Here is a 20,031-nt window from a genome sequence, read left to right on the forward strand (position 1 = left end):
CTAAGTCTACAAATGCTAGTAACGTAGGTTTGCTTTTCCTTAATCTATCTTATAAGTCGTAGGGTCAGTATTGCCTCACGTCTTCTAACATTTCTGCGGAATCCAAACTGATCTTTCCCAAGGTCGGCTTCTACCAGTTTTCCATTAGTCTGTAAAGAATTCGTGTTAATATTTTGCAGCCGTGACTTATTAAACAGCCGGCCGGAGTGGCCGAGCGGTTCTAGGCGCTACAGTCTGGAACCGCGCGACCGCTACGGTCGCAGGTTCGAATCCTGCCTCGGGCATGGATGTGTGTGATGTCCTTAGGTTAGTTAGGTTTACGTAGTTCTAAGTTCTAGGGGACTGATGACCTCAGAAGTTAAGTCCCATAGTGCTCAGAGCCATTTGAACCATTTGAGCTTATTAAACAGGTAGTTCTGTAATTTTCGCTCCTGTCAGCGCCTGCTTTCTTTGGGATTGGAATTATTATATTCTTCTTGAAGTCTGAGGGTATTTCACCTGTGTCATACATCTTCCTCATCAGATGGTAGAGTTTTGTCTGGGCTGGCTCTCCCAAGGCTATGAGTAATTCTGAGGAATATTGTCTACTCCTGGGACCTTGTTTCGACTTAGGTCTTTCAGTGCTCTGTCAAACTTTTCACGCAGTGTCATATCTCCTATTTCATCTTGATCTACGTCTTCTTCCATTTCCATATTTTTGCCCTCAAGTACATCGCCCTTGTATAGACCCTCTGTATACTGGGTTTCCATCTGAGCCCTTGATATTCATACAGGTGGTTCTCTTTTCTCCAAAGGTCTCTTTAATTTTCCAGTAGGCAGTATCTATGTTACCCCTAGTGATGTGTGCCTCTTCATCCTTACATTTGTCCTCTAGATAAAATGGTTATAAAACTTTATTATGTAGCGTAATTCAGCTTCTTAACCCAAACAATCTTCTTTGATGACCTTGTACAGTGCGCACTAGCGGTGCATACCCGTATGTTAGGTGGGATGCAGCAGGTCAGCACGTGTGTCGCTGGCTGATAAGGCGCTTTTATCGCGGCCGCGAGAATTAAGCGTGGATGGCGCCACGACGCTTTCTGGGTGCAGCGTTTCCTTCCACAAACAGAGCACCTGACATATTTTATGGGCATTCGGATCTGCACCGGCCTACGCCGACACTTCGCAGCGCTCTTTATGCATCGTCACTTTATTAGGACTGTCGTAAAAACGTACCTAAGAGCAAGATAAACAGGCTGCTCTGTTATATGGCGCTGATGAGTGGGAGAGGGGACAAAATCACACGGGAACGTCGGTTGCACACAACTGCAAACTCTTCAAGCTCTGTTGCGGCGCTCTGGCTTGTATCCAATGCGCAATAGACATATCGGACGTAGCCTCTCGCTGTAATTGTGGAACGTAAACTACGATATGCCATAAACTACTGGCCGCGGTGGCCGAGCGGTTTTAAGCGCTTCAGTCCGGAACCGCGCGGCCGCTGCGGTCGCAGGTTCGAATCCTGTCTCTGGCATGGATGTGTGTGATGTCCTTAGGCTCGTTAGGTTTAAGTAGTTCTAAGTTCTAGGGGACTGATGACCTCAGATGTTAAGTCCCATAGTGCTCAGAGCCATTTGAACCATAAACTACTACCTGACCTATCTAGCCAAGAGTTCTGCCTACCGTTAGTGATTTTCTTCCTCACTTCATGAATTTGAACAAATGTACTGAACTCTTAACTTCTTCAGCGCCCCCCAGGAGTTTTATTTCGTGTACGACGGGGTAGTCAAGAAAACTGGAATTATGTTTTAAAAGCCATATATTTTCAAATTTCCAGAATGAGATTTTTACTCTGCAGCCCCAGGCTGTAGCTAAGCCATGTCTCCGCAATAGCCTTTCTTTCAGGAGTGCTAGGTCTCCAAAGTTCGCAGGAGAGCTTGTGTAAAGTTTTGAAGGTAGGAGGCGAGGTACTGGCAGAAGTAAAGCTGTGAGGACGGGGCGTGAGTCGTGCTTGGGTAGCTCAGATGGTGCCGGCACGGTAGCTCAGCGTGTTCGATCAGAGGGCTGCTCGGCCTCTGTAATAAAAAAACTGAGTCAAGGAATCAACGATCGACTTGAACGGATGTCTTGTGACGTCCGCCCAGACCAAACGCAACGAACTAACCGAAAAAAAAAAAAAAGAAATATGGTAGAGCACTTGCCAGCGAAAGGCAAAGGTCCCGAGTTCGAGTCTCTGTCCGGCACACAGTTTTAATCTGCCAGGAAGTTTCTTATTTTCAAATTGTTTACAAAACAACCTTATCCTCTTCAAGATACTCTCCATTACAACTAATACATTTGTCCCACCGGTGCTTCGACGATTCGAAACATTTTTTGTAGTCGTCTTTAGAAATCGCTGACAGCTCCTCCAGTGTTTTTTTATTTACTTCTTCAGTGTTGTCAAATCGGTGTCCTTTCATGACCCTTTTCATGCGTGGGAATTAGAAAAAGTCGCACGGAGCTAGGTCAGGCAAGTAAGGTGCGTGGGACAGCGGAATAATGCCATTTTAACGAAAAGCTGTGTAACAGAGATGGCTGTGTGTGTGCAGATGCCTAGTCGTGGTGGAAGAACCAGGCTCCCGTTTGCCACAAATCGGATCCTTTTTGACGAACAATATTGCGCAGTCTTCTTAAAGCTTCCAAGTAAAAGGTTTGATTGATGTTCTGACCTGGGGGAACAAACTCTTAATTGAACTACGCCCTTGGCATCAAAGAAGCAAATCAGCATTGTTTTGATGTTTGATATGACTTTATGACATTTTCTTGGAGGGGGCCACGATGACGTCTTCCATTGGCTTGGCTTTTGCTTTGTTTCTGGGTCGTAACAATAGCATCATGACTCACTGCCAGTAATGACCTTTGACAGAAAATCTTCATCAGTTTCAAGCTGTTGTTTCAAAGCACGATACGTTTCATCACGACGTTCCTTTTGATTGTCCCTCAGAACACGAGGAACAAACTTGGCAGCAACCTTTTTCATTCCCAAATCTTCCGTTAAAATTCGCTGAACCGAGCTCCTACATAACCCACTACTCTCTGACAGTTCATCAATTGTCTGTCGGCGCGCGGGATTAGCCGAGCGGTCTCAGGCGCTGCAGTCATGGACTGTGCGGCTGGTCCCGGTGGAGGTTCGAGTCCTCCCTCGGGCATGGGTATGTGTGTGTTTGTCCTTAGGATAATTTAGGGTATGTAGTGTGTAAGATTAGGGACTGATGACCTTAGCAGTTAAGTCCCATAAGATTTCACACACATTTGGACATTTGAATTGTCTGTCGACGGTCTGTGAGCACAAAGAAGAGATGTGTCATTAGTAGACATGTCGCCATTTTTAAATCGAGCAAACCACTCGTAAACTTGAGTTTTTCCCATAGAATCTTGTTGGTAAGCTCTGTTCAGCATTAAAACAGTGTCAGCAGCATTTTTACGGAGTTCTGTTTGTGTCCGTAACGTGAAGCGTGAGATTTAAAAATGATCCGCCCGTCAAGCTTGTTTTACATCCAAACGGTACATTTCCAGGCACGGATTCTTTATGAAAACGTTATCTACGAGGGTCACTCCAAAAGAAATGCACACTATTTTTGTGAAAATACAGTTTTCATTCTGCTTTTGTGAAAGTTTTACAGTGTGGAGATACATCCTTCACGCTTGTTTTCAGACTTAGTTCAACGTGTTCCCGTGAGTGGCGCCGTCACAGCATGTCTTCAAGATGGCTGATGGCTGCTACACTTGACGTTCGTCAGAAGCAACGTGCTGTCATAGAATTCCTGTGCTGTCGAAACAAGACAGTGGGAAACATCCACAAGAGGTTGAAAAAGGTGTATGGAGATGCTGCTGTCGACCGCAGTACAGTTAGTCGGTGGGCAAGCAGCTTACGTGATTAAAGCGGGCACGGCAGTATTGAGGATTGTCCTCGCAGTTGCAGGCCTCGTACTGCACACACTCCAGACAATGTGCAGAGAGTTAACGAATTGATTGATGACTGCTGACAGACGTATTACAGTGAACGAATTGTCACGCTACGTTGGGATAGGCGAAGGAAGTGTTTGCAGAATACTGAAAGTGTTGGCGTTGAAAAAGGTTTGTGGGTTCACAGGATGTTGTCACAAAGAAACAAGAGTGGGCCAGCCGGAGTGGCCGTGCCGTTCTAGGCGCTGCAGTGTGGAACCGAGCGACCGCTACGGTTGCAGGTTCGAATCCTGCCTCGGGCATGGATGTGTGTGACGTCCTTAGGTTAGTTAGGTTTAATTAGTTCTAAGTTCTAGGCGACTGATGACCTCAGAAGTTAAGTAGCATAGTGCTCAGTGCCATTTGAACCATTTTTTGAACAGGAATGGCTCTGAGCACTATGGGACTCAACTTCTGAGGTCATCAGTCCGCTAGAACTTAGAACTACTTAAACCTAACTAACGTAAGGACATTACACACATCCATGCCCGAGGCAGGATTTGAACCTGCGACCGTAGCAGCAGGACGGTTCCGGACTGTAACGCCTAGAACCGCTCGGCCAAAGAAACAAGATAAACGGTATGCAGCAAACTTTTGGGACAGTACGAATGGTGGAGATGAATTTCTTGGATGAATTGTGACAGCTAACGAAACATGGCTCCATCATTTTTCACCAGAGACGAAGAGGCAATCAATGGAGTGGCATCATACAAATTCACCCAAGAAAATAACATTATAACCACACCTTCTGTTGGAAAAGATATGCCTACAGTGTTTTTCGATTCCGAAGTACTCTTGCTTGTGGACATCATGCCAAGTGGAACCACCATAAAATCTGATGCCTATGTGACGACACTGAGGAAACTTCAAGCTCGACAGAGTCGTGTTCGACCACATCGGCAAAAGCAGGTTGTTTTGCTATTGCACGACAATGCACGGCCACACGCCAGTCTAAAAACCATGGAAGCGATCACAAAACCCGGATGGACAGCACTGAAACACCCGCCTTACAGACCTGACCTGGCTCCATGTGACTATTATCTCTTTGGGAAACTGAAAGACTCTCTTTGTGTAACAAGGTTTGAAGATGATGACTCCCTTGTGCACGCTGCCAAACAGTGGCTCCAACAGTTTGGTCCAGAATTTTACCGTGCTGGTATACAGGCGCTGGTTCCAAGATGGCGTAAGGCAGATGAGAGGGATGTAAATCATCTGGAGAAATGAAAATATTCATAACATGTAAGCTTTCACGGCCGGCGTCTTCATTAATTAAAATTTCCGGGCTGAACTGCCGTGGTCCATATATAAAACTTCTTCTCCTTCCTGACGTTTCGTTGCCTACTGCGGGCAACATCATCTGAGGTGAGTCGGCGACTGGCGGCTAGGCGCTGGTTGGTTGGTTGGTTGGTTTTGGGGAAGGAGACCAGACAGCGTGGTCATCGGTCTCATCGGAGTAGGGGAGGATGGGGAAGGAAGTCGGCCGTGCCCTTTCAAAGGAACCATCCCGGCATTTGCCTGGAGCGATTTAGGGAAATCACGGAAAACCTAAATCGGGATGGCCGGACGCGGGATTGAACCGTCGTCCTCCCGAATGTGAGTCCAGTGTCTAACCACTGCGCCACCTCGCTCGGTTAGGCGCTGGTGGTCCCGCTCATATAGAGCGCTTAGATGGCGCCACCACTCATCACGTGCTTTCGACTTTAAAACTATCTCTGGGTAGTACCAACGAAGTGATAATTGATTACCTGTAATCGAGAGAGAGAGCACTAGCCAGAGATAGTTTTAAAGTCGAAAGCACGTGACGAGTGGCGGCGCCATCTAAGCGCTCTATACAGGGTGTTACAAAAAGGTACGGCCAAACTTTCAGGAAACATTCCTCACACACAAAGAAAGAAAATATGTTATGTGGACATGTGTCCGGAAACGCTTACTTTCCATGTTAGAGCTCATTTTGCCGGCCGCGGTGGTCTCGCGGTTCTATGCGCGCAGTCCGGAACCGTGCGACTGCTACGGTCGCAGGTTCGAATCCTGCCTCGGGCATGGATGTGTGTGATGTCCTTAGGTTAGTTAGGTTTAAGTAGTTCTAAGTTCTAGGGGACTGATAACCACAGCAGTTGAGTCCCATAGTGCTCAGAGCCATTTTAGAGCTCATTTTACTACTTCTCTTCAAATCACATTAATCATGGAATGGAAACACACAGCAACAGAACGTACCAGCGTGACTTCAAACACTTTGTTACAGGAAATGTTCAAAATGTCCTCCGTTAGCGAGGATACATGCATCCACCCTCCGTCGCATGGAATCCCTGATGCGCTGATGCGGCCTGGAGAATGGCGTATTGTATCGCAGCCGTCCACAATACAAGCACGAAGAGTCTCTACATTTGGTACCGGGGTTGCGTAGACAAGAGCTTTCAAATGCCCCCATAAACGAAAGTCAAGAGGGTTGAGGTCAGGAGAGCGTGGAGGCCATGGAATTGGTCCGCCTCTACCAATCCATCGGTCGCCGAATCTGTTGTTGAGAAGCGTACGAACACTTCGACTGAAATGTGCAGGAGCTCCATTGTGCATGAACCACATGTTGTGTCGTACTTGTAAAGGCACATGTTCTAGCAGCACAGGTAGAGTATCCCGTATGAAATCATGATAACGTGCTCCATTGAGCGTAGGTGGAAGAACATGGGGCCCAATGAAGACGTCACCAACAATGCCTGCCCAAACGTTCACAGAAAATCTGTGTTGTTGACGTGATTGCACAATTGCGTGCGGATTCTCATCAGCCCACACATGTTGATTGTGAAAATTTACAATTTGATCACGCTGGAATGAAGCCTCATCCGAAAAGAGAACATTTGCACTGAAATCGGGATTGGCACATTGTTGGATGAACCATTCGCAGAAGTGTACCCGTGGAGGCCAATCAGCTGCTGATAGTGCCTGCACACGCTGTACATGGTACGGAAACAACTGGTTCTCCCGTAGCACTCTCCATACAGTGACGTGGTCAACGTTACCTTGTACAGCAGCAACTTCTCTGACGCTGACATTAGGGTTATCGTCAACTGCACGAAGAATTGCCTCGTCCATTGCAGGTGTCCTCGTCGTTCTAGGTCTTGCCCAGTCGCGAGTCATAGGCTGGAATGTACTGTGCTCCCTAAGACGCCGATCAATTGCTTCGAACGTCTTCCTGTTGGGACACCTTCGTTCTGGAAATCTGTCTCGATACAAACATACCGCGCCACGGCTATTGCCCCGTGCTAAACCATACATGAAATGGGCATCTGCCAACCCCGCATTTGTAAACATTGCACTGACTGCAAAACCACGTTCGTGATGAACACTAACCTGTTGATGCTACGTACTGATGTGCTTGATGCTAGTACTGTAGAGCAATGAGTCGCATGTCAACACAAGCACCGAAGTCAACATTACCTTCCTTCAACTGGGTCAACTGGCGGTGAATCGAGGAAGTACAGTACATACTAACGAAACTAAAATGAGCTCCAAAGTGAAAATTAAGCGTTTCCGGACACATGTCCATATAACATCTTTTCTTTATTTGTGTGTGAGAAATGTTTCCTGAAAGTTTGGCCGTACCTTATTGTAACAACCTGCATAAGCGGGACCACCAGCGCCTAGCAGTCAGTCGCCGACTGACCTCAGAAGATGTTGCCCGCAGTAGGCAACGAAACGTCAGGAAGGAGAAGAAGTTTCATATATGGACCACGGCAATTCAGCCCGGAAGTTTTAATTAATGAATGAAAATATTGTTCCTAAAGGATTTACCTACATACTGTAAAAGATAGATTTTAAAAAAAATAGTGTGTATTTCTTTTGGAGTGCCCCTCGAATATGTGTATGAGGCGACAGTGCGGAACTGTATCCAGCACCTCCGGAAGTCAAGGAACACGCCATCAACCTGGGCGCCAATATGTCCTGCCTTCTAGGTCTCGCAGAGGAAGAGAGCTATCTCATAAATAGCGACGAATAAAGGGATTCCGGCAAGCCGCGAGGGAGAGGAGAGTCGAGCACAGATTGATGAGATGCTACGACACGCAGGCGGCTCGTGCCGTTCCCCGTGGCCACGGCAGCGGAGAATGGAACGAAAAGCTGAAGAAGCGCCGGTCACGTTGTGCGTAACGCAAGGGTGCGAATCGATCGCTGCCTATTCAGCCAGCTTGACATGTGAGTGCCGAGCTGCTGGCCTGCAGCGCTGAACTCCCTCGCTCTCTTTCCGAATGTAGTTTTCTTCTCCTGCCGCGCTCACTCAGCCCCTCGCTTAAACATTTCGATACTAGGAGTCAGGATAAATACCGAGCGCAAGTGAAAATACAGTTGTCGAGTATAAACCTTTTTTTACGCTTCACTTCTTATCTGGGTTTCGGCCTTTACGGTTTATCACTGGCGCAAAAGCGCCTATCCGTTATCAGGTGGAACCAAGGATGCATTCGTGACCCACCCGTACAGAGTTGAGCCTTCTCCGACTTGGTGAGGTTATTTCTGCGAACAAGAACGATTGCAGATAAGTGTCTCCCTTTGCCTTCCCTCTCGTGTCCTTCCTCATCCTTCCGTGTCTTCCGGAACCAAATCGTGGAATGGAATCGTGGAAGTGAAAATGGATATATTTTTGTCTGCAGCCTACGATGGCGTCTCGGAGGCTGTTCCGCAGCTTTGTAGCTGCTTCGAAGCCTTTTTTTTTGTTTTTTTATGTATAACATCCCTCAAACAATAACAGTAAACTACTCTAACTACAGAGTGTCCGAGAATTCTTCGTACCCCTATGTCAAAACAGTATTTCGTCTCTAGGCGAAACGAGGATAATGGAATGTAGTCGAATTAAGTCGGGTGATGCTGAGGGAATTAGATTAGGAAACGAGACACTTAAAGTAGTAAAGGAGTTTTGCTATTTGGGGAGCAAAATAACTGATGATGGTCGAGGTAGAGAAGATATAAAATGTAGACTGGCAATGGCAAGGAAAGCGTTTCTGAAGAAGATAAATTTGTTAACATCGAGTATAGATTTAAGTGTCAGGAAGTCGTTTCTGAAAGTATTTGTATGGAGTGTAGCCATGTATGGAAGTGAAACGTGGACGATAAATAGTTTTGACAAGATGAGAATAGAAGCTTTCGAAATGTGGTGCTATAGAAGAATGCTGAAGATTAGATGGGTAGATCACGTAACTAATGATGAAGTATTGAATAGAGTTGGGTAGAAGAGGAGTTTGTGGCACAACTTGACAGAAAGACGGGACTGGTTAGTAGGACATGTTCTGAGGCATCAAGTGATCACAAATTTAGCATTGGAGGGCAGCGTGGAGGGTAAAAATCGTAGAGGGAGACCAAGAGATGAATACACTAAGCAGATTCAGAAGGATGTAGGTTGCAGTAAGTACTGGGAGATGAAGAAGCTTGCACAGGATAGGGTAGCATGGAGGGCAGCGTGGAGGGTAAAAATCGTAGAGGGAGACCAAGAGATGAATACACTAAGCAGATTCAGAAGGATGTAGGTTGCAGTAAGTACTGGGAGATGAAGAAGCTTGCACAGGATAGGGTAGCATGGACAGCTGCACCAAACCAGTCTCAGGACTGAAGACCACAACAACAAGAACAGGAGAAATTACGTATAAAAACTGCGTATCCACCGGATCTGTATGTGCTCCAGCGTGCCTATGCGTCTCGCTGTTCTCCTAGACATCTTTCGGAGCATAGTATGAGTTATGCTTCGAAATATTTCAACACTTGTGCGCAATTGTTCGTTACCACTGTACCGACGTTGGCCGACGTAGTACTTGTCCATTCTCCATACTGAGTGGTCTGGCGTGGTAAGGTGTTAGGGTTCGCGGTGATCATTTCAATGGGACTGAAGATGTCACCGAACAACACTCACTGTGTTCGCCTCCCGGAAGTTCGAAACTGTTCATTAAGCTTCGAAATATTCATCAAGGAACTCACGTACCTGAATATTAGAAGTGTGCTGGAGCTCCATCCTATTGCAACCACACATGATTCGTAGTTGCCTGGTCTTCGAGCTGAGCTATTACCCATATTTGCAATATGTCCAAGAACTTCTATTCTGGTACCTTTAAATAATGTTCCAACATATATTGTGATGACATCCCCGCTGATACCATAACACGAGGCATTTGGAAACTGTGCCACCAAAGCACTGGGGGCTGCAACTCGCTGCTCCCTGTCGTTATAAGTGAATCCATTCGCAAATCCTTTAATTTTCTAGAGTTCTTTAGTGTCATAATGGAATGTTTACGGAGGTACTTGAAGTTCTGCTTGTGTTTCGCGAATGGATTTCATTGGAGACTGCTCAGTGGATTGTGCAACGGCAGCAAACCAAAAAAGACACACGGACTTCTCGGACACGCTGCACGCCAACTAAGCACAGACATCTCCGAGGAAAGGAATTCGAGTCATGGTTTAACGCTGCGTGGACCTAACGGTAATAAAAATTAGGATTATGCACATTTCTCATCGTATTTCTACCGTGGCTTTAATGAACCAGTCCAGTATCCGCCTCGAACGCAAGGAACTCAATCTAAAACAGGATGTACAGTTAAGAATTTTACCCCTGCCCCTCCCGAATACGGGTGCCGTGTCTTAACCACTGCACGCGTTTCAAATATTAGCAAATAACTGCTTGTCTTTAATGACGTGAACTACGAGGTGCATTCAAGTTCTTAGGCCTCCGATTTTTTTTCTAATTAACTACTCACCCGAAATCGATGAAACTGGCGTTACTTCTCGACGTAATCGCCCTGCAGACGTACACATTTTTCACAACGCTGACGCCATGATTCCATGGCAGCGGCGAAGGCTTCTTTAGGAGTCTGTTTTGACCACTGGAAAATCGCTGAGGCAATAGCAGCACGGCTGGTGAATGTGCGGCCACGGAGAGTGTCTTTCATTGTTGGAAAAAGCCAAAAGTCACTAGGAGCCAGGTCAAGTGAGTAGGGAGTATGAGGAATCACTTCAAAGTTGTTATCACGAAGAAACTGTTGCGTAACGTTAGCTCGATGTGCGGGTGCGTTGTCTTGGTGAAACAGCACACGCGCAGCCCTTCCCGGACGTTTTTGTTGCAGTGCAGGAAGGAATTTGTTCTTCAAAACATTTTCGTAGGATGCACCTGTTACCGTAGTGCCCTTTGGAACGCAATGGGTAAGGATTACGCCCTCGCTGTCCCAGAACATGGACACCATCATTTTTTCAGCACTGGCGGTTACCCGAAATTTTTTTGGTGGCGGTGAATCTGTGTGCTTCCATTGAGCTGACTGGCGCTTTGTTTCTGGATTGAAAAATGGCATCCACGTCTCATCCATTGTCACAACCGACGAAAAGAAAGTCCCATTCATGCTGTCGTTGCACGTCAACATTGCTCGGCAACATGCCACACGGGCAGCCATGTGGTCGTCCGTCAGCATTTGTGGCACCCACCTGGATGACACTTTTCGCATTTTCAGGTCGTCATGCAGGATTGTGTGCACAGAACCCATAGAAATGCCAACTCTGGAGGCGATCTGTTCAACAGTCATTCGGCGATCCCCCAAAACAATTCTCTCCACTTTCTCGAGCATGTCGTCAGACCGGCTTGGGCGAGCCCGAGGTTGTTTCGGTTTGTTGTCACACGATGTTCTGCCTTCATTAAACAGTCGCACCCACGAACGCACTTTCGACACAACCATAACTCCATCACCACATGTCTCCTTCAACTGTCGATGAATTCCAATTGGTTTCACACCACGCAAATTCAGAAATTGAATGATTGCACGCTGTTCAAGTAAGGAAAACGTCGCCATTTTAAGTATTTAAAACAGTTCTCATTCTCGCCGCTGGCGGTAAAATTCTATCTGCGGTACGGTGCTACCATCTCTGGGACGTATTGACAATGAACGCGGCCTCATTTTAAAACAATGCGCATGTTTCTATCTCGTTCCAGTCGGAAGAAAAATAATCGGAGGCCTTAGAACTTGAATGCACCTCGTAACAGCCCTTTTCCTTTGTAAAGAGTATCAGCCATTCCTATTAAGTAATCGGGTGCAGTCCTTGGTGTGTTTGTAACCTGTGTGGGTATTAATCATTGACTACCACATAGGCTCCAGTGTTCGACAGTTTATGGTCCCATATTGTTGCCTAACAAGGTCGTGAAGTGATAAACACACGTAGTCACATTCCGAAGAAGCGGCGTTTCAAATTGTAGCCCAGCCGTCCTGATTCAAATCTTTCGTCGTTTCCCTGAATGCTCAGATGTTTCTTTGAACAATGTCACGGGTCTTCCGTGTTTACCTGAGATGTTAGCAAGTCGCCATACATAATCGTCCTGAGTTGCTTCCCCCGCATTTCTGTACAACATAATTAGCGAACCGTACATGTCGCATTCTGTTTGTCACTTCATTTGAATCCTCCAACGTAGTCATCGAGTTTTTGTGCCGCATGCTTATATCAACTTTTCCTTGATGTTCAATCTACATTCTGCGTTCATCACTGTACTTCATCTAACGTATCGTATGGCTTGCTTGTACAGCGTAACGCATTGCGAGGCAGGGATGGGAGCCGAACACTAATCAAATCCGCGCGTCAGATACGGATCATTGCTCTGGAATACCGTCCAGATAGGATTTGGCTGCTGGAGAAGGGGGAGCTTGCGTTTTCCGTAGAAAATAATGATTTATTTGTATAGCTGGTGGTTAAAAATGCAGTTCTTCAACTATCTCATGATTGCACAAAGTCACCTCACTAAAATATAACACTGCTCATCTCCCCCTGTTCCCTCACGCCCCCTCCCTCTTAGATCAGGATGAATGAGTGCCTTCTGTAAGGGTATCCATCCAAAGAAATATACAGCATATCCACGGTGAACAAAGTGTAATGTGGATCCTACAGTGAAAACAAGATAAAACGGGGGAACAGTGTACGGACGAGACTCTTAAAGGTTAAACATGTGCCTGATAACACCAGGGCATCTTACGACTCGTAGAACAGGCAGCTTAATACAACTAGCTTCTGCACACTTATTAGCAGTAGTAGCTGAGTACACGGAGGAGCTCGGGTACCTATTGATTCCAATCTTTTTCTAGACCATCTTCTCCCCCCCCCCCCCGTCTCGTCCCATTTCTCTCTCTCGTCTTTTTCCTTTTCTCTGTCCTTCTCCCCTTTCATTCCTATGTCCCTCTCGTCCTCTTCCTTTTCTTCTTTCAATCTCCTCCCCTCTCTCTGTCCATCTCCTCCTCCTACCGATCTGTGTTCATTTGTTCTTTCCCTTTGCTTGTCCATTTTCCCCTCCCCCCCTCCTTTCTCCACGCTATCACCCCCACCCAAATAGAGGGCTGCTGGTTCTTACCCTTACAGTATTTACTTCCGCGTAGTAAGTAATATATCATTTTTTTTCTGTTTTCCGTCGTTCCTTAGTTGCTTCAAGATTCATTGAGGTGTGGTTCAAATGGTTCAAATGGCTCTGAGCACTATGGGACTCAACATCTTAGGTCATAAGTCCCCTAGAACTTAGAACTACTTAAACCTTACTAACCTAAGGACATCACACACACCCATGCCCGAGGCAGGATTCGAACCTGCGACCGTAGCAGTCCCGCAGTTCCGGACTGCAGCGCCAGAACCGCACAGCCACCGCGGCCGGCCATTGAGGTATGTTCTTTCTATGCAACTAATTGAAGACAGTTTGTTTATCGCCATACGCGTTTCGCTTCTTTTATTTGTGAAGCATCTTCAGGGGCCGGTAGTACATGTTTCTTTTTATACATATTATAAATGTATTATGCGGTAGTTACAATATGTTACCATGTTACAATTTTCCATGTTTTCTCTTGTTTTTCAGGTTAAAATCAACTTTTGTAGCACAAATTTCGCGATGTGAAATTATCTTTCGGTGTTGTTGCTTGGGTTTACAGCGCTGGAAATCGTAAGTAACAGCAAACGATAATTTCACATCACGAAATTTGTGCTACAAAAGTTGATTCTAACCTGAATAAAAGAGAAAAATATGGCAAACTGTAACATAGTAACATACTGTAACAACCACATCATATATTTATAATACGTATAAAAAGAAACATGTAGGGCAGGCCACTGAAGATGCTTGATAAATGAAAGAAGCGAAACGCAGTTATCTTCCTCGTTCCAATATACTGTTGCTATGAGCATTTGTTGTACGCTAAAAAGTAAAAGGAAAAATACTGCTACTGGAGAAAATTTGAAAAGACAATAAGCGTCGTATTGTTGGTTGTAAGACCTTGGTGTGGATATGACTATGTCTTAAGATTAATTGTTGATGGTAAAAAACGTCATAACATTGATAAGTGCGTGTAGAGCGCAGCGTTAGGTTCGTGATGGAAACGGGAGAAGGGACATGCTAAACTGTTGCGACACGTGCTGACTTCTCCGGTGTACCGCTAGCCTTACCTTACCCATCTGACTGACGAATAACTACAGTAGCTTGCCGCCTCAGTTCTTTGAGAGCGGTCCACAAGCTACAATTTGCTTGTGCGGTAAGCAAAACGGAGTAAAAATCGCTGCAATTTTCTTGCGACCACGCGATGCAGTTTTAAGCACCGTTTTCTTCACTCTCATCCGCTTGTTCGCAACAGGGAAGGTGCGGCTATGTTTTATTTCTACAACAGAAATCTAACTGAAGCTGTTTCCACTGTTCTGGAGGACTACATGAAACTAAGTCACGCATCTGACCTTTTTATACTTTCCTAACTGATAAAACATGACAAGAAACGCGGTGCGCACAGTAAACATTAAGTAAAAAAAAGAAAAAATAGAGAACAAGGATGATACAGGTGACAAAGCAAATATATTTTGTAAAGCAACCATGTGTCGGAAACCCATATTATGTGAGCACTGAGCATGCGTAGGTAATAGGCGAGTCGAGCAGATAAAAGTAGTTGTGTGCAACTTTGTTACACCAAATGTCAGTTTGAGACACGTAGTATGTTGTGATGTCGTGCTCTTCGACACTGAGTTAGTAGACAGTGGGTAGCACTAGTGCCTGAAGAACAGCTGCAGTGTCAACATCGAGTGCTACACATGGGGAGAACTGCAGGACACTCACTTTGTTTACGTTGCAGCTGAAGGCAATAGCCGAAGAGCCCAGCGAATGGACCGAGAACGTTCCCCTGCACCCAGATGCCCGCATTATCACACATTCACTGTAATCCACGCTTGACTGGGAAGTATCGGCACATTGACGGTAAGCAGGGCTAATGCGGCAAACCGTGGACGGCGCATACACCGAACGTTGGTGAAAAAGTGCTGTAATTTGAGAACAACCTAGAGACACGTACACGAGCAACAGCTGCTGTGTTCGGTATTCACCATAGTTTAGTATGGGATGTGTTGCGTCAACAGCAGCTTCTTCATCTACATAGATACTCCGCAAGCCACCGTACGGTGCGTGGCGGAGGGTACCCTGTACCACTACTTGTTATAACCTTTCCTGTTCCACTCGCAAATAGAGCTAGGGCAAATGACTGTCTATATGCCTTCGTATGAGCCATAATTTCTCGTAACTTACCTCCGTGCTCCTTGCGCGCAATGTAAGCGGCATTAGAATCCTTCGGCAGTCAGCTTCAAATGTCGGTTCTCTAAATTTTCTCAGTAGTGTTTCTCGAAAAGAACGTCGCATTCCCTGCACGGATTCCCATTTGAGTTCCCGAAGCACTTCCGTAACAATTATGTGTTGTTCGAACCTACGGGTAACAAATCTAGCAGCCCGTCTCTAAATTGCTTCGAGGTCTTCCTTCAATCCGACCTGGTGCGGATCCCTAACACTCGAGCAGTACACGGGAATAGGTCGCACCAGCGTCCTATATGCGGTATCCTTTACAGGTGAACCACTCTTACCTAAATTTTTCCCAAGAAACCGAAGTCGACTTTTCGCCTTCCCTACCACAGTTCTGACATGCTCGTTTCTCCTTATATAGCTTTGCAACGCTACGCCCAGATATTTAAACGGCTTGACTGTGTCAAGCAGGGCCGCCCGGGGTGGCCGAGCGGTTCTAGGCGCTACAGTCTGGAACCACGCGACCGCTACGGTCGCAGGTTCGAATCCTGCCTCGGCCATGGATGTGTGTGATGTCCTTAGGTTAGTTAGGTTTAAGTAGTTCTAAGTTCTACGGGACTGATGACCTCAGAAATTAAATCCCATAGTGCTCAGAGCCATTTGAACCATTTTTGTGTGTCTGAGGCTGTGCGATTTACGCAACGTATTGTAAGCAGCAGAATGGTCCGGTGTTCATGTCAGGAACAAGCCGAGATGGTGTTTGTGTACGGTCAAACAGATGGAAACGGTCGGGAGGCAGCACGACTATACCAAAAGAAGTACCCTTACAGACACCAACCACGTCACACACCATTTCAAGCCCGTTTTGGGTGTTTGTGTAATCATGGGTCCTTGCATGGTGGCCTGATGGAGATTGGAGGGTCTATACTCCCGAATAAAAGGTCAGACTGTCTGAAACATTGCAACCTCATTCGGATTATCCCCAGTGCAGAATACTGTTTTGATATTACATTCTTGCAAATAAGTTATATAATGATATAAAAAACGATCGCTACACTGTTATTTCATTTTTTTAGTACTGTACACGCGATACACACATTATTTCATAATGCAGCACGTCACTCACTGTCAGGTGGCATCAGGATCGTGACGACGACGTTTGGTTTCCAATTTGTGTACTGCATCTTATCATTAATATTATGTGTATGGAGGCCCACTGATAGCTGCTTACCACCCTTTGTACCCGAAACGGATATCCGTGTCGGCACTGTACACAGAGAAAGGATCGGTGTTGGGAAGCATGGGTAGAACAGAAGGTGGTGTATACACGCTTGAGTGTCAGCCACTTTGCCAATGTTCTGGGAAAATATCCCAAACGCCCACTCAGTGTCTTAAGTGAGATCTAGCAGCAGTCTTGATATTGATCGTTCTGTCTGTTATCGAGTTTAAGTCTACAGCCTATTTGGTATTGCTTCATGTTCAACTTAATCACTCTTATTATTAACGACAGCAGCAACAATAAAATACAGCAACAATTTATGGCATAATACGACACATTATATGCTCTCGTCAGTATTTTACGTTTACGGTTTATCACAGACTTGCTAGCCGCTAAAGCAAACCCTCGAGGGCATTATTTTATGCTGATTGTTGTTTCCCCCAGCTCTGAATTTTGGAGAAGCTGTTGCCTTAACCTTGAATCGGAAGGGCGTTCGATGAGCTTGCGTCGCTATGGGCTGGTGACATGTTTTGGTGACAGCACCCCCCGTGTCCTCGCAGCAGTGGCGCGGTGTACGCCTGCACGCTGGGCTACAACGCACTGCAGAGTGGATGGCGCTGTCTCACCAGGCTGTACAACATTTCAGTTTTACATTTAAGGGCATTTTTCATCCGATGCTTCTGACATTAATACACTTCGGGCGATATAGTAAATGCAGCCAGCAGCTTACCATTAGCGACGAGACATACTTCGTGGCAAGACTTTTTTTGAGGTGACATCTCGACTGTGTCCCTGTATTAAAGTCTAATAAAGAACTAGATTTCTTCGGCTCTCTGTAGGTATATAATGTCAGTTACGATCCCGTTGTCCATCACACAGTTGGATTTATAATCCACACTACTGGCCATTAAAACTGCTACACCAAGAAGAAATGCAGATGATAAACGGGTATTCATTGGAATCATTGGACAAATATATTATACTAGAACTGACATGAGATTACACTTTCACGCAATTTGGATGCATAGATCCTGAGAAATCAGTATCCAGAACAGCCACCTCTGGCCGTAATAACGCCCTTGATACGCCTGGGTATTGAGTCAAACAGAGCTTGGATGGCGTGTACAGGTACAGCTGCCCATGCAGCTTCAACACAATACCACAGTTCATTAAGAGTAGTGACTGGCGTATTGTGACGAACCAGTTGCTCGGCCACCATTCACCAGACGTTTTCAATTGGTGAGAGATCTGGAGAATGTGCTGGCCAGGGCAGCAGTCGAACATTTTCTGTATCCAGAAAGGCCTGTACACGACATGCTACATGCAGCCGTGCATTATCCTGCTGAAATGTAGGGTTTCGCAGGGATCGAATGAAGGGTAGAGCCATGGGTCGTAACACATCTGAAATGTAACGTCCACTGTTCAAAGTGCCGTCAATGCGAACAAGAGGTGACCGAGACGTGTAACCAATGGCACCCCATACCATCACGCTGGGTGATACGCCAGTACGGCGATGACGAATACACGCTTCCAATGTACGTTCACCGCGATGTCGCCAAACACGGATGCGACCATCATGATGCTGTAAACAGAACCTGGATTCATCCGAAAAAATGACGTTTTGCATTCGTGCACATAGGTTTGTCGTTGAGTATAGCATCGCAGGCACTCCTGTGTGTGATGCAGCGTCAAGGGTAACCGCGGCCATGGTCTCCGAGCTGATAGTCCATGCTGCTGCAAACGTCGAACTGTTCGTGCAGATGGATGTTGTGTTGCAAACGTCCCCATCTGTTGACTCAGGGATCGAGACGTGGCTGCACGACCCGTTGCAGCCATGCGGATAAGAAGCCTGTCATTCTCGACTGGTAGTGATACGAGGCCGTTGGGATCTAGGATTCGAACCTGCGACCGCAGCGGTCGCGCGGTTCCATACTGTAGCGCCTAGAACCGCTCGGCCCGTCATGGGTTATTTTGTTGCCTAGGTGGCTCTGTTACTCAACACAAAATACTTTCTATCACTTTAAGTGCCTTCGCCTGAGGCCCTAAGGAGCATTGACGAAAAGTATAAAAGTGAGACTCAGTTAATGCACGAAGAGCGACTGAGTGGCGTGCGAACTGCAGAGTTTGATTGCTCAGGCGGCGAGCTGTTTAATTATTTGCTGGCTGTGGTGTTGCATAATGGGCGCACAGAGGCGACGCACGGCAGACTTTATCGCCGAGATAACGTGGCCCACTTAACCCCCAGCCATATGGCCGCTCCTGCAGTTTGTGAACGCACGTTACCTCTTTCACGATAGACGCGTTCACAGAAAGATCCTCAGCGAGTTCAACTACTAGGACGTGTTTCCGATACTTGACGGTATTTCAAATTCAAATGGCTCTGAGCGCTATGGGATTTAACGTCTGAGGCCATCAGTCCCCTAGAACTTAGAAATACTTAAAACCTAACCAACCTAAGGACAGCACACACATCCATGCCCGAGGCAGAATTCGAACCTGCGGCCGTAGCAGTCGCGCGGTTCCGGACTGAACCGCCTAGAACCGCTCGGCCACCGCGGCCGGCTCGACGGTATTTGCAGTAGTTGTGTCCTTGTGGGATACAATACGTAGATGAAACTCTCCGCGCTACTCTTTCTTGCGCTAGTTTTCTCGTCCCTGCATAGCTGTTGCAAACAACATTCATTTGGATCTGCTTAATGCCGTCAAGTCTTGGTCTCCCTCTGAACTCTGCCGGCACACACTTCCCTCCATTACCAAATCATCTACTACTTTACACTACTGGATGTGTCCCACCAAACAATCCCTCTTTTTAGTCAAGATGTGCCACAAAGCTCTTTTTTTCCCGATTCGATTCAGTGACTGCACATTAATTACCTGTCTACCCATCTAATTGTCAGCAGTCCTCTGAAACATGACACTTCAAAAGCTTTGCTGTCTTATTTTCTGTACTGTTAAACATTCACATATCACCTCTACGTAAGGTTAAAGCTCGAACGAATATATTTATTATCAGAAAAGCTTTTCGTTTGTCAGCGTGAGTCTTAAAGTACTGCCACCGTCAGATATTTGGCTGCCAAATAACAAAACTCTTATGCTACTTTCAGTTTCGCATTTCTTCATATAATTCTCTCCTAATCAGTTGATTTAATTAGACAAAATTCTATTCCACTTGTTTCTGTTCATTTATCGTCTGATATCTTACTCATTTCATACAACTTATCTCACAAGTCCTTTGCTATCTCTGACAGAATTACACTATCATCAACAAAATGTAAAGCTTTTATTTCTTCTGCCTGAACCTTAATTCGCTTCCTGAATTTCTCCT

General features: G+C 46.0%; 1 protein-coding gene across 3 annotated transcripts in view; it reads left to right on the forward strand.

Annotated features, from left to right (window-relative positions):
• The window catches only part of LOC124554716 (nuclear hormone receptor FTZ-F1 beta), a 408,700-nt gene that overhangs the window by 173,477 nt on the left and 215,192 nt on the right, over positions 1 to 20,031 (forward strand). The window lies entirely within an intron of this gene.

This window comes from Schistocerca americana, chromosome X (assembly GCF_021461395.2).
Source record: "Schistocerca americana isolate TAMUIC-IGC-003095 chromosome X, iqSchAmer2.1, whole genome shotgun sequence".
In the NCBI taxonomy this organism is placed as follows: domain Eukaryota; kingdom Metazoa; phylum Arthropoda; class Insecta; order Orthoptera; family Acrididae; genus Schistocerca; species Schistocerca americana.